Source organism: Ursus arctos, unplaced genomic scaffold (genome assembly GCF_023065955.2).
Source record: "Ursus arctos isolate Adak ecotype North America unplaced genomic scaffold, UrsArc2.0 scaffold_7, whole genome shotgun sequence".
Lineage (NCBI taxonomy): Eukaryota > Metazoa > Chordata > Mammalia > Carnivora > Ursidae > Ursus > Ursus arctos.
In genome coordinates, this window is record NW_026623089.1 from 68,171,920 (window position 1) to 68,191,895 (window position 19,976).

A 19,976-nucleotide genomic window follows, 5' to 3' on the forward strand; every position below is an offset into this window, starting at 1 on the left:
AAGTCTTTAAAAGTCCGACTGGTTAAACAGTTTGTGTTTTATGACCAAATGCTCTGTGGTTAATTTCTCTTCTCCAGCAGAGATCCTTTAAATGATGCCGTACTATCCCACACAATGAACACAACGCTGTAAAAGGCACCTTCCTTCCTTCGATACAGCAAACATCCTGTAAACAATCCATGCCCCACTCTTAACCGACGGCCTTTGTTTACCGACAGGAAAGGAAACTACAAATCCTCCAAACGGCCCCGGCGGCTCGAGAGTTCGCTTCACTTCCTACAAAGCAGGTGGTTTATACGAAGCAATTGCCTATTGTCTTTTGCCTTTTTTTGCTTTAGAGAAGAAAATGACTGAACTTTCAGCAGAGCCTCGTCCTCTCAAACCGCTGAACTTGGGACCGCGGGCTGTCTTGCAGAGGGACGGTCAGGGAAAGGCAAGATGCTCTCCTGTCCCCTGGCCCATTGCTGAGAGGAGGCGACTCACATTCAATAGGGGAGCTCTGCCAAAAAACCAGATTTGCAGGCAAAGAGAGGCCTGGCCCTTTGTCCTTACCAACAGGTTCTTCAGCTGCTTCCCCAGTGACACGGGGTTCTCAGAAAGTGAAGGCAAATATTGACTTTCCACTGAGAAGGATAAAAACACCCTATCCAGCTCAAAGTCATTATTTCTCCAATGTCAGGACAGGCTCACCAGTATTCAGGAAAAGCAGCAGAGAAAGGCTAATTTTGTTTTTGTTTTCTATTTTAAAAATAAAAATTCCTTTCCAAATAATAACTTGTTTCCAAGAGCCAAAGTCCTAAGCAATGATGTCTGTCGTTGCACCTGTGAACTCTGGCAACGAGACCAAGAAATACCTGCCTGTCTACCCCCGCCCCCCACGCTGGGCCAACAGGCCAGCCACAGTTCCTGTACCAAATCTGTGAACCACAGCCACATCCTATGTGTCATCATCAGGCCCAGGGGTGCACAGCTAGAGTCCTGACCCAGACCTCACCTGCTCCGAAAGGACACTACACATGCCAGGAGACAGCTCCTCTAGATGTGTGTAACCGAATACGGAATCGGCGCCGGTTTCAGTCAGTCGATTCCTAGAGAGAGTTTGGGATCATGGAGGATTCTGTAGACGAGCGCCATCTGCTCCAGGAACTGCATTTGGGAAAGCAGTGCACCTGTCACGCCCAGCGTTCAACAGCACTGACCACTCACCAGCACTCGTCATCAGGCTTTACTATCTTGACCAGTTGCACGTAGACACCCAGAGACTGAGGGGTCTCTGTAAACTGTTTTCAGCCCATTTAAAGGTCTGTTTTTATGCAGGCAGACGACTAAATCACAGACAAAATGTCAGCTCCAGCTTTAAGCAAATGACCGACGACTCTAAAGAGTCTGCGCTGTGAGTCAGATATGGTAAAACTCTCAACATGGGTAGACATGTGGTTTCACTGCAGACATTTCCTTTGTGATTTCAGTGTAGTGTGACGCGCTACGTCACCCCAGTGGGGTTTTTTTTGGGGGGGGGCAGGGGTTGATGGCTGCTATATACATATATATTTTTTTTAATTTATTGTAAGAACACTTATCAGGAGACTTACTCTCTTAACAAATGTTTCAGTGCACGATACAGTATTATTAACTTAGTAGGCACAATGTTGCACAGATCTCTAGAATTTATCCATCTTACACAACAGCAACTTGCTTAAAGTTGAACAGCAACTCCCCATTTGCCCCCTGCCCAGACCCTGGCAACCACCATTCCACTCTCTGTTCCTATGGATCTGATTATTTTTAGATACCTCCTGTAAGTGGAATCATGTGGCATTTGTCCTACTGTGACTAGTTTATTTCACTTAGTACAATGTTCTACAGCTTCATCCTCGCCACATATGGGTAGGATTTCCTTCTTGTTTAAGGCTGAATAATATTCCTTTGTAGATACACTCTGGCATTCTTTCTAAGTCAGGTAGGAGTCAGAAGGGCTCTGCCAACAGAGTTCCTTCAAAGTTATTTTAACATTCAACAAGTATTTACTCAGCACCTCCAGCATCCAAACACTTTACTAAACCCTGTCCATATTAAGACATAGTTCTTGTCACCTAAAGCTTACTGCCTAATGGAGGGAGCCAGCCTTAACATAGGAAAGTAGACCTGAGCATCAGTGGGATGCAATGGATGAAATTTCGACTAAGGTACTACTGGGGCACCAGGCAGGGGGAGGAGAAATTTTGCTTTGGGAAGAGGGAGACGGGTAATAAAAGGTTTTCTATAGCAGGTAACACTGAGTAGTTGAACCATGGCGAAGGGGTGAGGAGTAGCAGGGAGAGTCCCATCCTCTCACATCTATCCGTAAGGTACAAACCTATTCAACTTTCAGGCAGACCTCCTCTTCCTCATCCCCAACCCAGGATGAGTCAAGAAGAATCTAGGACTTGAATGCCTCCCCATAGCTTACAGAACATTCCATCAGCCCCTACAACACTATACCACAGCCAGCATCCTATGAGCCCTTCAACACCAACACCTCCTAAGAATATTCATCAACCCTACAACAACCACACCTCACAGAGCATCCAATCAGCCTCCCAACACTGCTTTCATATCAAGACTCTAGAATCCAGGAGGGCAGGCACGAGGTCCACACTACATATCCAGCACTAAGCACTGTGCTCTGCACTTCAAAAGCACCCCATCAACATTTCCCAAAGAAAGAAGGAAGAAGAGAGGGATAAAGGGAAATGGGGAGAAGGGGAAAGGGAGAAAAGAGGAAGGAAAAAAGACTGGCTCTCTGTGGAGACTTGAAAGCTAAAGAGAATGAGACCAGGAGAGGCCAGCACAGTGCAGAGCATACAACATGCATCTGGAAGAAAGAACACAGGCATTTCTAAATGGAATTCCCATGGAAGAGGCTGAACCATATGACATTGCCACTGTGCTGCCATTTTTGACCTACAGTGGCAGTAATGTCATGTGATTCAGGCGAACGTATGACCCTCCTCACTGAGCTCCTTCTATGCATTTCCATGCTTATCCCATGCCTATCTCTGTAATCCATCACCTACTGTGGGACCATGCTAGCTTTACCGATTGTCTTGGGCCCAAACAGCTAGCTGCCTCATCAATGCCCCACCAGCACCTCTCACCCAACATGCAAATAGCTGAGCTCCCATCCTTCCTGCCAAACCTCCCCCTTGACCCACGCATGCTCCGTACTTCAGCTGCCGGGTCTGCTCTCCCTGCACGAGCCCTCTTTTGCTGTCGTGACTCACGAAAGCTGCAGTGTGTGTCTGCCCGCACTCCCTTCCTCTGGCTCCTGTGAGGAAACTTCCCGGCCCCCTATGCCACACTGTCCACTGGGCCCCTCAGGGCACAGCATCCCCACACCCTCACAGATGCCTAGTTCAGCGTCCAAGATGGAAGCACAGTCATCCACATCCTTCCTGGAGAGCACTGGGGTCTGGGGAGGGAGAAGTTCTGCTTCAGCTGTGAGTGCTAAGCCAGGAAGAAGTGAGCCTGGACTACTGGCCACCATCTTGCCGATCACACAGAGAGGGCTGACGTGAAGAACTAAGCAGAGAAGAGTACAGCTCCAGAGGAAGAGTCTCTGCGGCCTCTGTGGCCATGTTAAAGCCCCTGGACCCAACAATGCCTACAGCTCACTATTCGTAGACGCCTCAGTTGCCTGAGCATTGCCTTTCCTTTCTGGCTTAAAGTTGGGTTTCTGTCATTCATAACCAACAGTCCAAATGGATTACCTGTGCAAAACTGAGCCATACATAACTTAAATCTCAGAAGAGCCTTTAAGTAATTCCCTAAGATGGCCTCAGTCAGGGTAGGATCTTTCCCAAATAAATAAGCACTATAGTTCCCATCACCCAAAATACCAGCATCCTTCACAGCCTCAGGGAAAGGCCTTCACTCCAACAAAACTTTCTCAGACATTTCCAGATGAAAAAAGTTTTAGAGAAAAACTTCCCAGACAGCGTCTCTTGCTCTCTCCTACCCCCAGAGACCAATTCTTACACCTTTGTTCTGACATTTTTCAGTCAGTCTCAAAGATGATGATTTATTTATAGATGTCTGCCACCTTCAATCAGGAATTCATGAGCAGAGGCCTGAGGCTTAATAGGTAATCAATACCCAGTTGGTGAAATGCATCACCCTAAGCAGGAAGCTTCTTGTATTCAAAAACAACGGCTGGTGATGATGTCACAATTCATTCCAAGTCTGCAGCCCTTTTCCATAAATTTATTGCATTATTTTTTCTTTGAACTTCTAAGAGTAAATGTCCTTGGCTGTTGAGATGCCCTTGATGTGGCAGAGGAAACACTCTGGGCTCTTTCAGTATTTCCCACAAACAGGATAAATAAGGAGGACTCCTGGGATCCAGTACACCCTTGCTAAATTGAGCTAGAAACATTAACTACTCCTCAGTGGCCACGAAGTCCAAACTTGCAACCAAGGCAACCAAGCACGGGCGGTCTGTCCAGCTGTCTCTTCCAGTGCCTTGCCCTGCCACGCTCACTCACACACCCAAACAGTGGCTTTCAGACTTGCTCCAGCGGAGGGTGGAGCAGGAAAAGTCATGATATTGCTCGGTGAACACCCCCTCCTCTACGCAGTCTGTAATACATGATGAATAATGATGTAATTTTAGCATGAGAACCGGGAACATTTTTATTAGCAGAAAGATGTGCCTGGTGGATTCACACGCATCACCACAAGCACACCTATCCAGGAAAAAGAAATAGGATGTTGTACTTGGCACACGCAGCTGAAACATGTCCTTGCATTCGCTGGTTTGCTTTATTACCTGCATGGAGACAAGCAAAACTTAACGCATAAGCAAGTAGCATTCCTTAATGTGGTGGTTTGTTATCTTGAGAGCTGAAGGCTGATACAACCTTAGGAGCACCCGTGAGCCAATGGAGCACACTTGGCAACCATGGCGTCCCACACTCTCTACAGGCTGAATAAAGTTCTAACGTAATGATGTTACGAGGTCATTTTAAGAGTGGGGGATCCTCTATTATACACCTAAAATCGTGTTCATTAAGTCAGTCAAGAAAAGAAAAGTTTAAAACATACTTCAGATTTTAAGTAGATTCCCTATTTTAAGGATAGCTGCTAATAGCAACCATAATAAACTTTAGAAGTCTAAACTCACACAGATGCCTACTGGTGTTCATAAAATGTAAAATGCCCCGACTGAAAACCTTGCTAGCAGTGCCATCTCTGTTTTCTGACACTGGAAGGGACAGAGCCCATGACTGGATGCATTTCTCGAGTCATCCTTAAATATCACTTACACAAAGTGCAAGATGAAAATCTATGACAGGCTGTGTAAACCAGACAGAAGAAAAATGAGAAAGGGAAAATGTATTGGTATAGATTTGTCTACTGCAGGCTTGACCACATCCAGAACAGAAGGAAAGAAATCTGACCGTGCAAAGTTACATAATAACTATGCTGCCACCTTTGGGGTGGTGGGAGGGGGAGGAGTATCCCAGCTGATATGTATCAACCATTTATTAAGAAGTAAGGGCACATTTCATTTATGCCCCATTATTTCACTTTCTTCAGGTATTAAACAATTATGAATCTACTCAACTGAGACATAGACCTTTCTTTTATATACATTAACGTGGAAAAGGCAAAGCTAACTTCTGTAACTGATACACAATGTGGGGGAAAAATACAAGGAGACCATTTGAAGTGTAATTAGAAAATAACCTTTACCCATCCATTTAGGTTATCAGCTGTATTCAAGAAAACATGTGTTGCATCAGTTTTCTTGGTACCAATATATTAGACCTTTAGGTGACGCTCCGATAAACACAGTCAGTATCCTAGTCTAGAGGCTACTGCTTATTTCCTAGCTGAGTCCCCCTATTCCCCCAGTGAAAGAAGATATTTTACAACCTCATCTCCGGAAGTGGTCATCCTGCCACCGCAGAACAACGTGGTCTCATTACACAAGAGGTACAGTCTCTAAGTTGGGGGTAAGAATGAGACGGGCCAAAGGTCAGGAACTTTGCACAAATGGAAAGTGATCAAAGGAGAAGAAACTCCTCTAATGTCCTCTCTCCTTCCCCTTTCCTTCCGCTCTCTCTCGCCCCCCAAAAGTCTTCCCACTCCAAAGAAGGGGCCCACAGTTTGACCCCTGCAGCTGTGGGCACACACAGAAGGGCAAAAAAGGAGAGCAGCGAAACAACACAAAGAGAACAAAGGAGGAAGAACATCAGTCTGGAACAGTCTTTCTCCATCACAAAGTTCTCTTAATCTGAATAACCCAACAGGGGGAAAAAGCAGAGTGAAGGGGCAGGGAAGGCATGCTGGTACTGAACATGCAAATCGCAGGGCTTCTAGAAACGACGAGAAACCAAGATGCGGGTCGGTGATAATACCACTACTGACTTCCAAACACTCCATAAACGCCTGCTGAACTGAATGAAAGATTTCACAGGCTCCAAAGTAAGGAGAGTGTGATGAGCAAGGCTGGAAAAGTGGTACCTCTAATTGGTAAAAATAATACCAGCAAGAAAAAGAACGCTAGAGAACACAGTTGGAATGGTACTGCAAAACAAAAGGCCAATGTGAAAAGGAGATAATATTTACTTAGCTTGGCTTCATCAGCTATTCTAGAAAAATCCCACATGAAAGCAAAACACCACGTCTGGGCTCCTCCTCAAGACCTCGTGTGTTTGGGTGGGGCTGGGGCAGTGGGTTTTGCCACAGCTCTGCCCGCATTGCCCTTTGATATCTTCTCAATGATCCATACGTCTGTTTGATCATAATGACGTCAGTTAAAAAGACAGCCATACAACAGAACGTCTAGGCTCCTCTCATCTACATCTTCAGAAGCAGACATCCAATAAGGTATTTATTAATATTTTATCAGACATTTTCATTTTCATTTACCCAGAGCAGCACACTGTCTCCACAAAGCCTCTACAACGGGGGATTCCTAATGCAAAGAGCAGTTGAAGGAAACCTCAACTGCTCTCGACAGGTTCTACAGGACTCGCTCCAGCCTGGGTAGTCCACACTCACTGCAGAGTCCCTCGTCCCACCCCACAAAATCAGAAAACTCAAGAGAAAAATAAAACGGGCCAAAATATCAACGCATGAGTCACCAACTAACCTGAATGACTTAATTTCTAAGAACAAAAAACCAAAACGAAGGCAGTCATTCTCACCCACAAAGTATAAATCCATCCTTGCTATCCCCCAGATGAATTTCTGCTTAGGAAACAAAGAAGACCCCTGGCAGAAATGACAAGGTTTTCCTCTAGGCACAAAAACCCTTCTCTTCTGGAGCCGCCCGAAGAAGAATTCACACGGGAGGATGCTTCGAACAGGACACCCACTGCCAAAGGTCACGATGAAAAGCAGGAACGACACTTTCTCATCAACAGCAGAGTCGATTTCACAACCGACTCGATGCTGCCCTGGTCACTGGGCACATGTAATCGTGGAAAACACTGGCTTTCTTGAGCAAACGTCGGCTTGCAGTTCTGATTGCTGGAGCGTTCTGCACAGCAGGGGACAGGGACCTCCAGGGAACAGGAAACAGACCTCCAAGGGCCAGGGCAGCTAAGGACAAGGATGGCCGTGGCCCCAGCATCCAGGGCACAGCATGGGATGGGAGGGGCCATGCAGCCACATTCCACAACTTTTTAATTACCGTATGATACAAGGGAAACTTGATGAACGTGATTTTTTAAAAACCATTGAATTTATAAGCCCGTGACTCTTGATCTATGTATTCAAACTACAACAGTACTTCTTGAGTCACGTACCAGGCACCGATTTAGACGCTCAGGACACCTGAGCTGGTATCCCCCAAGGGAAGTTCCACACACCGGTAACTCACTTGACCTCTGGCCTGCGCCATGTCTAGGGTCCGTCTCTGTACCATCCGTACAAACCAAGCCTAGCTCCCACTTCAATGAGCGCCTTCTCCATCCGTCTGAAAGCAACGGTTCACAAACGTGTGAACCGTGGGGCCCCTCTGGTCCCTGAGGCTTTTCAACTGCATCCGTGAGGTCAGACTTTCATAATTCTTCTAAGGTCCCATCTGCCTGTGTGCTGTGTCAGTCGTACAAATGCAACAATGTGTAAAACTACCTGAGCCTTAGGGCGAAGCAAGGCAGCGGCCCCCCGGCTGTCCTAGGCATCATGCCACACACTGCAGTGAAATAAGTAGATAAATAAATAAAATAATAAAAATGAAACATAGATAGATGGATAGATAAGAGGGTCTCAGGCCATGTCCTAGAGGATGAAGCAAAAGTAATGAATCGTATTAAATCTGGGACCTTGGGCCCACGTACTCTCGAACATTCTGGGGGACGGCACAGGGAGCACGCAGAGCCCCCGCCGCTGCACACATCGCGCGGGAAACCACCCCTAAGACAAAGCGTGGGGCACACAAGCCACTTTGTTCACGAAACATCGCCTTGTACTTTGGAGAGGCGTGGCTCTCCAGACATGGCCACGTGCTAGACACTTTCCGGGAAAGGAACAACACGGGCCTGCTTTCGAGGAAAACAGCCAATACATGAATGAGAGCCCAGCTTCTGGGCAAAACATAGACTTTTTAAGAACGTGTACATCCATGGGCACTGTGAAGGTGACAACTTCCCTATATTTAAAGATTCTTCTAATTGGTGACATGATTTTTTTTTTTTAATTACAAGATAAAATGTAACAACACTTGGGGAGATTTTCCAAATGACTGATTTTCCAAATGACCGATGTTCAAAACCATACACAGAATGGAGTTTTAAAAGTTCATATATATGGTTTCAGAATCCACATTCAACCAACCTTTAAGAAACTACCACTTGTTTAGCAAAGAAGAAGACCCACAAATAGCTAAAAATAAATTAAAATACTCCCGTTCCCACCCTTTCCCCAACCACATTATCTGTGGGAAGCTGGATTTTCATCAGACGTGGCAACCAGAACAACATATCACATCAGAACAGATGCAGGTGCAAAGATGAGAACCCAGCTGTCTTCCATTATGCCAAATATCAAAGGCAGTTTTATATAAAGATGTAAAAAATTACAAAACACTTCTTAGGGGCACCTGGGTGGCTCAGTCGGTGAAAAGTATGCCTTTGGCTCAGGTCATGATCCCAGGGTCCGGGGATCAAGTCCCGCATCCGGCTCCCTGCTCAGCGGGGAGTCTGCTTCTCCCTCTCCCTGTGCCCCTCCCCCCCCACTCAGAGGCTCACTCTCTCGCTCTCTCTCTCAAATAAATAAAATGTTTAAAACAAAACAAAAAAGACCAAAATACTTCTTAATAAGGTTTCTCTGGGTTTGGAAAATGGCAACTTTTGACAAAAAATGGTATTTATGTCTACACAAATTCATTATTTTTAATTTAATAATGTTTTTGAAAAATCTCTTGGTTTTTATTTTTAATATGATAAACATTGATAGACATAACCAAATAAACAAAGCTCTCTGGAGTCCTCAATAATTTTTAAGAGTGTACAAAAGTCCCGAGACAAAAACATTCAAGAATCACTATCTTAAAAAGGAACATTTAGATGGCAACTCCCACAGGGAAAGAAATTTGAGAAATAAAGCAAGTAAGCTAACATTTCTTAATCATCAGATGACAACGCAAAAAGTAGGTCCATCTTAATTCATTAAGCCAAGTATACATTTATTGAGGCTTCTCTTTAAGGGCAAATGGTTAAAGTATTTAAACATTTGGGTCTCCATTAATCTCCTATAAATTTCCCCAATGACTAGTCTTGTGCGACACTACAGTAACACTGTATGTAAATTCACCCAATTAGCTCACTGACACTTGTACATTCTCCCAAATTCACTAACATCCACTGCATTGTCTTCCGCCACCATTGGCTGAGAGACTTCTCACTGAATTATTGATTTTCTGCCAATTAATTACCGCAGTAAGATTCAGTTGGGCTTATGTCTGCAGAAATTATCTCTTTTTCCCGTCTCACTGTTCTTGTACCCTTTAGAGTCTGTTGGGAAATCAAAATAATTGGAAGCCTTAAGATGAGATCCTGAATTCTAAAAATATCCTTGGCGTAACTTACAAACAACCCAGTTGTCCAACTTAAATGGACAAAGACCTATTTTTCACTGGATAACAGACTTCGATGCCTTTCACTTACATCTTCCCTCAATTCTCTGTCAATTCGACAACTTCACTATATGAATCTTAGAATAAATCCGTTGTGCTGAACCCAGCCGGAGACTGAGAAGCACATTCACGTCTATACTCTCATTCATAAAAGCAGCACGCTTGACTGTACAAAGAAAATAAAAAACAAAAAATCCTCATTATTTATGGGAAAGCATGGGAATCTAACAGAAGAAAAAATAGGGTCTAATTCCCAAAATAATAGGTGCACGGCTTAAATGGGCACCCCTGCAGCAACTCACAAACCACCCACTCACTCTAGGATTTAGACTCCACAGCCAAACAGGGAGCTCACCTCTGTCCCAAGCAAAGGCTTCCTCTGTTGGGCCTCCACAGCCCATCTGAATGTACATGCAACCCTGTCCCCTGGCTTGGAATTCCATCTCTCCCATCCCCTTCCCCACCAGGGAAACAAGACACCGAGACATCTCAGAAGACCAGGCATGGGAGAGGACATCGTCCTCATCTCCCTGTTCCCACATACTCTCCCCTCTGTCTCAGGGGCGGGACAGGAAAGGGGGGGGCTACCAGGCCGGCTATTTAAAAAAGCCTTCGGAATACATCTCAAGAACATCCTTTATGACCCTTCGTGGTTGCTCTAAAGTGCAGGTGCCATGGATCTGAGCAGTGAGATTCAAGAAGGCTCTATTTTCAGGCACAACTTAAGTCTGGAAAAAGCAAACAAATTAAGCCTAAGTGTAAATACTGAAGAAGGAAAAAGAGAAGAAAGAAATTTAACTCAGCCATAGCACTGACATTAACAAAGCTGCTGGAGGAAGAAAGAAATTTTGAGTTGATACACATTCTTTTCTGGAAAGAGGAAGGTATAGAGAAAAAACAACAACAACAACACAGTGGACTTGGTATTAAATGTGACTTTGGACCCCAGCCTCACCCCATTCCTGAAAGGGAGCCCGGAGCACAGAGCATGGGGCCCTGCCCACAGGACCTGCCAGGAAGGGGGTGTCAGCCCTGCAGTCATACCTGTACCCGCACAAAATGGAAAAACTGGTCCTGTGCTGAAAGAGAGTGAGCTCTTCCAACTAACAGCAGACCAAAGTCAACACATCAAACAGTAAATTCATTAACGTGCACGAGACAAAGAAAACCGGATGGAGAAGCAATCCCTTAAGGAGAGAATTGAAATTCATCAACTCAAAACACAGATAACACCAACCGGGAGGTCCTGTGCTTTGTCAGACTTCCCTCAGTATAGTCTGGAACCAACAAGAGGTGCTAAACCTTGAGCAAGTTAAGGTCTGCTTAAAGGAAAAGCTGGAAAATCAGAACACGGCTCGTGTAGAGGTGTGGCTTGGGGTTCCGAGGGGAGAATGGCAGAGGGCTCAGCGTCTGTTCCCTGTGCCTCCAGCCCCCTGTGTGAAGGCATCAGCCCGAATGGGAATCATGAGCATACAGTCAATATGTAAACGGAAAGACTTAGTGAAACAAAAATGAATAACTCTGCCTATCACACAAACATTTCACTTGCGATTCTCGACTTCCCTGACCAGACTGGAAAACAATTCAACTATTTATATTTCAGGGAGGGGGTTTAAAAAAAAAATGAGTAGGGAAATGTTCCACATGGGTCAGTAGGGGACTGGAATCAATCCTGTAACACGTGGATGATACGCAGGGCTCATGCGGACTGTCCCCCTCTTCCTGCACCCCCAGGTCTGCCCAGGGTGCAAAAGAGCAGCTGGGCCAGGTGGGGGCCAGGTGGGGGGTGGCGACCAGTGCTGCAAGCGGACCAGACAGGACAGCGGGGTGCACAGGAGGCCTGCTGGGCAGACCCTCCCAGGCCAGCTGCCCCTCGCCGGGATGTTGGGATGCATGCGGCTGGGCTGCGGCCAGTTGTGTCTACAGGCAGAGACTGGCTTGACCTTTAACCCGGAACTACTTGACTGTCTAGCACATTTGCCTCTGGTCTGGTTTTCTTCTTGACTCTCCCTGTTGGCCTCCTGATGCCGGTTACCCACTGACGTGGCTTTCTGGTCTCCCTCATGAGGCCACAGTGAGACAGAGGCTCGGAGAGTCAAAAAGATAGGGTGCCTGCTGTAAATGAGAGGCCTTGTACCAAACAACTCCTCACCAAGCGGCCGGGGAACAGGAATCATTTTTCTTTAAACAGCTGAGGGGACAAGGCTACACATCCCACTGATCCTTGCACAGGAGGAACTAAAGTCATTTTTCACGTGTCAATCTTTAATTTACTGGAATATGCTAAGCCTCTCACTTTAAGAAAATTAAAAACCCAGTAGAAATGGCACCACTTGCCACTAGGGCCACACCCACGGGTGCCCCCAGTGGGACAGTCCTCCTGACTCCGCGCACCGAGCCCGTCTCTTCTCTCCCACTGGTCGCTGCCGAAAGGGGCGACCAGGATCAGGGGAAAAGATGGCTGCATCACCTACTTCCACCAGTCTTCCGCTGAAAATAAACCACCAGAGAAAGGCAAGGAAAAGAAGAATGCAAAATTATCAATTCTTAGACACACACACGCACACACACGCTCTGAGAGGCTGTCTGATAGCAAGGGGAATATTTAGCACAGACATTTGCAGACACTTACTGTCTGAATTAAAATGGGAAGCAGCAGAGATAGGAGTCACTGAATAATTAGCAGTGACGACAATTTTACTCTGCTATCTGCCAGATACAATTACTTTCGCTCCATCTCCCGAGGTAAACACATCTTAACTGGTAGAGCTGAATGGGACCACCTGCCACTTGTTTTTTTAAAGGTTCTTCATTTTGAGATATGCTTGTGGCCACCTAAAATGTTTACTTCTTAAAAAACAAGAGTCATGTTCTCTTATAAATTATGACTGCTGGTATTGAATCAAAATAACTTCTGGTTTATGTGTGAAAATCAAACAAGAGCTGATTTATCATGCTGTCTATCCACTGCTGGCCCAAAGGCTTTAGAAGGACCGAGAAAAACTCCCTGAATCATCCAAGAAAGGAATGTTTATTGTTAATCAAAAACTTGGTAAACTGCTACGTTTTCTAGAATTAGAAAAAAATTACTTTCCAGAACCTTTCCTTAAAGACCTTAGAAAACTAACAACAAGACTAATTTCTTACTATCAAATAGAAAGGAACACTAATATTTTGAACTTCGGTGTGTCCCTTCTATATGTTTATCACTCAAGAAAGAATCCTGGAGTGAAAATGTCTCTCTCTCCTTAAATTCTACATCGCATTCTTTTCTGTTGCACAACTGGAAAAACGGAAGAGGGGGCAAATTCCTTGTAAGTAATGAAGAAGGTCAGCTCCTTCCCGGCGAGAGATTCCCACGTGACAGAAGCCCAACTGAGGGCTTGGACACAGGCAGGTAAATCCAAATTTTTGAGGAGGCTCAGACACCAGCTGCAAAATGAATCCAAAGAACATCTTTTCGGGGCTGCATAAATTATTACATCTCCTAACAAACAAAAAAACAACACTTGCAAGAAAAACAAGAAGATATTTTCTCTGAGAATTCTAAGTCAAATATTCTACTCCCCCACAAAGATGCCTTTAAAATGTTAAAGTATCTGGTCAAACTCCTGCCTAACAGTCAAGAAATACCCATTTGCTTAAGGGGCTGTGTTTACAGAGTCCTTGCTGTGGCCTGAGACAGGGGCTGGAGGCAGGAGCCAGCCCCAGTCAGCACCCCCCCCCGCCCCGACCCCCTGCCCTGGCCCTATAGGCTGCTTGCATTCAGCCTGCACACCAACACCAACCCACTTTTCCAGATATTCCTGAACGTTAAGTGGGCTATTAAGTAACGGTGTTCCTTTTAAGACCCGACAGAAAGACTGCATTACATAAAAATTTTAAAAAATATCTGTAGCTCTGCGGAATACGGCATTCTGAAACAACACTCAGGAAAGATTTACTGTCTCTAGGGTGCTTTTCATAAAATGATTTATTATGGTTTCACTAAAATGATTAGAGAGAAACGCTCCAAAATATCTATAAAACGTTGCTAGGCATCTTGAAAGTTAGCAAAGTGGCAAGAATTTTCCAACAAGTTGTCAAAATAAAATGAAAAGACAGAAATGCTCAGCAACACAGAGAACAAAATAAAGATACCCCATTAAAAAAAAAAATCCTCGTGTGAAATAAGCAACATTCACAGAGCTCTGATGAAGATCTTTAGAAAAGTTGACTTGTAGCAGGCATATAGTTGGACCACCTGGCCTATAGTATATGTATTCTCCGTGGATGCACCAAGGGCAGAGACCCTGCCGGGCAGGCAGAGGCGGGCTCTTCTGGATGGTCAATGCTAACCCACACAGGCAAGCTCAGGGCCCTCCGACAGCTCCACTCAGCTGCTCCCATGGGTCGGAGCTCTGACCCTCTAGTCTCCTGTCTCCCAGGAGACTGGTCCCAGCCCCGATACTTCTTACAGCCCTTGACCCCTCCAATCTCTCAGTGACCTCACTCACTCCATCACTCCTCCCGGCTAAAACAGACTTGTAGGGCATGACTCCAATTTCACCTGGTAACAGAAAACGCAAATATAAAACGTGAACTAAAAGGCAGGGAAAAGGAAAATGCAGCTGGAGCTACAAAGTGGTTAAGGCTCGTGATGGGCGAGAAGGGGAAGCTAATGACAGTGGGCAGCTGGTCCTGGGAAGAGAGTTAAAACACAAGGGGAAGTTGAGTCAGAGGGGCTGGTGCCAAAGACAAAATGTCAAGGGGAGACACTGGCTAACACCCAGAGGGGCCCCAGGCAGGGATTCTTCCAGGAACCTCACTGTATGCTCCTAATCATCTATTCTAACAGCTCTGTCAGGAGCAACTGTGCCTGTATAATTTTGTTCTGGAAAGTTCTATCTTCATTCTCTCTCTGGGAAAAACACTTTGGCCCAGCACTAAAGGGAGCCATTCAGTTCTTTCCCCAGTCTCGTTGTAAGCATCCCCTTTAAGGTTTTAGGAATATCAGTAGACTCCAGTGTCCACTAAAGCTTCTCCCAAGCCAACCACACTAAATGGCCTGAGTCCCCCAAATTTAATAGGTTCTTTCTTAGATCTGGCCAGAATCTCTAACACCATTTAACTTGCCTAGAAATTCCAAGTCCCAGAAATCAGAAAAAGTGCCAATGACCCCAAAAGCGCAAAAGGGAAGAGCAGCTCCCCCAAGCTCCTATGGGCCATCCTGACTCTAGGCGAGAGCGCTGACCCAGAACAGGCTTGGGGGGTCTTGGCCACGGCCGCCTGTTAGAATCACCAGGAGCTTCGGGAAGTCCGAGCACCAGGTCGCTCCACTCCGATAGATCAGAACCTCTGGGCTGGGGGCCAGGCATGCATCGTTTTTCAAATGTCCCCCCATGAGTCTAATGTGCAGACCAATCAGAGAAGATTCTTACTGAACTCGAGCGAAGGTTCTCATTCTGGAGATCAGGAACAGCTAATGTGATTGGACCTGGTTCCTCCCCAGCAATGACTCTGCCCTCTGCAGCCATCACCTCATTTACAACCTGCCCCGATCCAGCCGGTGGGACTCACGGATCTGCTGGCAAGGGAGAGTGGAGCGGGGCCTCCGTGTCTTTCTTGTCAACTATTCCCTTTTCATTCATACAAAAAATACTTACTCCCACCTCATGTAATTTCCAGTCCAAAGAGCACAAAGCTGTGGGGCAATGAAGGTCTTACTCTAATCAACTGGCTAAAAAAAACAAAAACAAAAACAACACCATAAAGAAGAAAAATGTAAACGTCTGAGTCCCTAACTACAGTTAAAGGTCTAGCAGAAAGTTTCAACCTGAAAGGAGCTCCCTCCAGCCCCTCCCCCGCCCCAGCCCCTGTGAAGGGAGCTAGGAACAAGGACAGGCGAAGGTCAGTGGCCCACCACTCTGTGCTACAGTCACTGCTGTCACTGGGCTGATCCAGACTTTTCAGCTGTCACCTTCCTCACAAAGGACAGAAGGCCTGGGGACCGGACACTTTCTCCCAGCACACTAATCTCATTCCACCCAGCTCAAACTGGGCTTCAGGTCTGCAAAGTCATCTTCTGTGTTTCCTCCAACAACAGGGGTTTTCAGAATCCTGACTTTCATATAAACTGTCTAAATTAACTTTTCATGAAGTCAGGGAGGGGGGCACTATGTGTCGACGTCCATGTAGCCTTAGAATTACAGTGTTTGCAGCGAAATGACCATTTTCTTCCAATCAATATGCTCTTTAAAAAAAGGAAAGGGGCGCCTGGGTGGCTCAGTCGTTGGGCGTCTGCCTTCGGCTCAGGGCGTGATTCCTGTGTTATGGGATCGAGCCCCATGTCAGGCTCCTCCGCTGGGAGCCTGCCTCTTCCTCTCCCACTCCCCCTGCTTGTGTTCCCTCTCTCGCTGGCTGTCTCTCTGTCGAATAAATAAATAAAATCTTTAAAAATAAACAAATAAATAAATAAATAAATAAATAATAAAAAAAGGAAAAACTGACTTTTGGAGACATTTGAAATTTGAGCTTTATTCCTTTAAAAATTTCAAAGGCAAAAAAAAAAAATCCATTATGAAATCATCCTTCAGTGCTAGCTTAGAGAATCAACGGGGTCCACGAACAGCAGCAAACCAAATGTTAACTAGGTGAGAATAAATATTAATCCTATCTTCCACGATGGCTGACAATTACCTGGAAAGTTCCACAGCTGGGAAAGAAGTGAGTGGCTTCCCTCACTGTCCCCATAACTGCTCTGCTCAATTCAGGCAGTTCTGGAATGTATCGAGCGTTCTGAGGTCTCCGCTCCCTTGCACTCATCCCTCTTCCCTCACGAAACCAGCCAAGGCAAAGAGCAGTGCGCCAGGAGCACCTCCCAACACTCCCAAGGCTATGGGAAAAGCGTCCCATACGTGACACAAATTCCCAACTGACAATGCCACAGGTTCCTATTTTGCTGAAAGAACCTCAAGGTGAAGGCTCAATCAAAGCACAGCACAACGGGGCCCCAAATCACAGACAAGGAAGGATCCTAACATGATTTTCTGGTCACTGAAATTATTGATGCTAATATGAAAAATTTAGAGTTTGTTCCAGAAAAATAAAACCATTCCTGGTTTAATCTTTTTTTTTTTTTTCAATCAATGACTATATTCTAAAATACCCATGTTCCTATGGAGGAGACGTGGAGACCTACTCTTACCCTCATTCAGCCCACAGAAATGTACTGATTGCCTAGCGTGTCTAGGAATGTGCTGGAAAATGAGGCACTAACGGTAAGACAGGCGCTTGGTGTCTCCCTTCCCCACCAGAGCACAGGGACTGACAGGAAGGGAGGCCATCTCCCAGGCGGGTACAGTGAGCCTGGTGGAGAAGACACAGATGCTCAGGGAGGACGGGGCTGAGTGCTGAACGGGGGAGCAGGGGTCAGGACCGGGTTCTCAGCACCAGTGTCTGTGCGAAGAACAGAAGCATGAGCAGAGCAGGCCAGGCGAGCATGGAGCGGCAAGGCCCAGAGGAGGGCAGGCAGAGCGGCCTCCCCCAGGAAGAAGCATGGCAGGACCGGGTCAGGCGGAGGGGGGGGGGTAGGCACAAGTTGGGGGCAGTGGATGCAGCAGAAGACAGTCAACAACACCGTCTCTGGGGGCACTAGGGGCCTGGACCCCATGAAAGAAGTGACAGGATTTTCTGGAGCCCAATCGCTCACACTATGGCTCCTTGTAGTGACAGTGGAGACTAGAAATGTCAAAGGTAGCATCAGAACCCCAAAGGTGAATTCCTTTTGGCAAGGCTGAGTCCGAGGCATTGGAAACACCTCAGAAATGCAAATAAACACCTCGTTTAAAAAAATCTGGTTCCTGTATGAAGATCTTTACGGCTCAATTTTCTTAAAGCAAGGCACACCTGCACGTGAGCTTCTCTGTCACCGCTCCTTCGCCCTCCTGGCCTAGCTCTGAGCTCTCCCTTTTTATCATCTGGCTCCCAAAGACCCGCTTGCTCTGTTGGGTCAATGTTCCTTTAAAAGACAGCTTGTGCCCAACTCAGAGACACCTGCTGTCCTTTGGTTCATCCATAAGTATGAGAAATATGGTACAGATGTAAGGTGTCCAGACTGGTGAGCCAGAGACGAACCCAGACAAATGGACCCCAGCTGCCACTCAATTCCAAAATTTGCCCTGGCCTCGTGAGACCAAGACCACCAGGGAGGTGTCTTCCAGAAACAAGCTCATTCTGACTGCAAGCTGGCCCTCGCGTCATCAGCCACACAAAATAAGAGACTTCCAAACCTGGGGATTTTCAGCCTGTTCATTTACATTGAACATTTACACTCAACAACGGCTAATCAAGCCACTTCCTTGAGGGCCTGGGATCCATCAGATTCAGTTAACAAGTCCTTCCCTGAGCAAATACTGAGCGTCCACGGGGTGAAGAGCAAGCAGGCCCATGCTTTAAAACCTGGACCGGGGGCGCCTGTGTGGCGCAGTCGTTGGGTGTCTGCCTTCAGCTCAGGGCGTGATCCCGGCGTTATGGGATCGAGCCCCACATCAGGCTCTTCTGCTATGAGCCTGCTTCTTCCTCTCCCACTCCCCCTGCTTGTGTTCCCTCTCTCGCTGCCTGTCTCTCTATGTCAAATTAATAAATAAAAAAAATCTTAAAAAAATAAAAAATAAAAAAAAAACCTGGACCGCACCAGAATGGGCGTGGGGGTCCCGGACTCGGACTCCACACTGCTTTTGAAAAATGAACGGCGAAGCTGCTGCTTCTCATCACACAGCGACTGCTGCAAACCTGCCCATTCCACCGAGGCCGGGACAGCTCAACGAGTCCTACCGTGGACCCGATGCACTGGCTGCCTCCTGACACCTTCCACCCCCACCGACTGCAACACTTGTCAGGTGGATTCCAGATAACAGAATGCTGACAGCTTTTCAGCAAAGCTCTGCCAGTGAGAATTCTGGCCAAGGGCAATGCCTACCTGTTGCAGAAAGTTGCATCAGCTTCTGTACGCTGTCGGGTCAAAACACATTACCCATTCTGAGACACGCCACAAGTCCATGTGCGCACGCCCACCCGGCGTGGCTCAGCAGCAGGAAACAGCCGTGTTGGCCCCCAAGGGTTTAGGAAGGGTGGCCGCTCAGTGCAGAGAGACTTCCTCCCAGGTCTCCCTGCCTCAGCTCTGAGCAGAGAGCCATGTACGACACATCTGCGCGAGGCCTGAGCTCCCACTAGCAGGACTAGAAGCACACACACTGCCAGGCTGGAGGAAGGCCACGACGCACCCCTCGCAGGCTCGACCCAAACGCACTGCTCAAATGTCCTCCGCAAACCGTTCACGTATCCCGTCTCTACCTGGGCATCTCCTATCCAAAATAAGAAACACCTTCCTGAATGTGTGCTACTCAGACTCACCAGATGAAAAATTAGCAACTGATGTACTAACGATGAGAAAGCAAGCACATGGGCTTTCCTTGCCTACACGCAGGGCTCCGGGCAAATCACGGGCAAGAGTCTGTGCTGGGATTTCTCGCCTTCTCAGGGGCACCTTTGGCCCTGAACCGGCTCTGAAAGCCAGACCTTGGGCTTTGCTGGGAGCTTGCCAGGGAGGCTTGAGAAGTTTAAGCTCCGCTCTGGCAGGAGCGGTAAACATGACAGCCACTGTAAGTTTTCAGATAAAGGGGCAGTCCTGGTGACTGAGTTAACAAGAAAAAAAACAGTAATTTCTTTGCTTATCTGTACTGGGCTGTATTGAGCAGAATCAGAAAGCACATTCTGAAAAAAAAATATATGAGATCAATTTTTTTTTGCAGTTACACTCCCTTATAAACTACCGCCCAAATCCGCCCTCCTTTTTATTTGCAATCAAGTA

General features: G+C 46.5%; 1 protein-coding gene across 10 annotated transcripts in view; it reads right to left on the reverse strand.

The window, feature by feature from the left end:
• Positions 1 to 19,976, reverse strand: part of SIPA1L2 (signal induced proliferation associated 1 like 2) — a 213,397-nt gene that overhangs the window by 168,206 nt on the left and 25,215 nt on the right. The gene's annotated exons all lie outside the window — the stretch shown is intronic.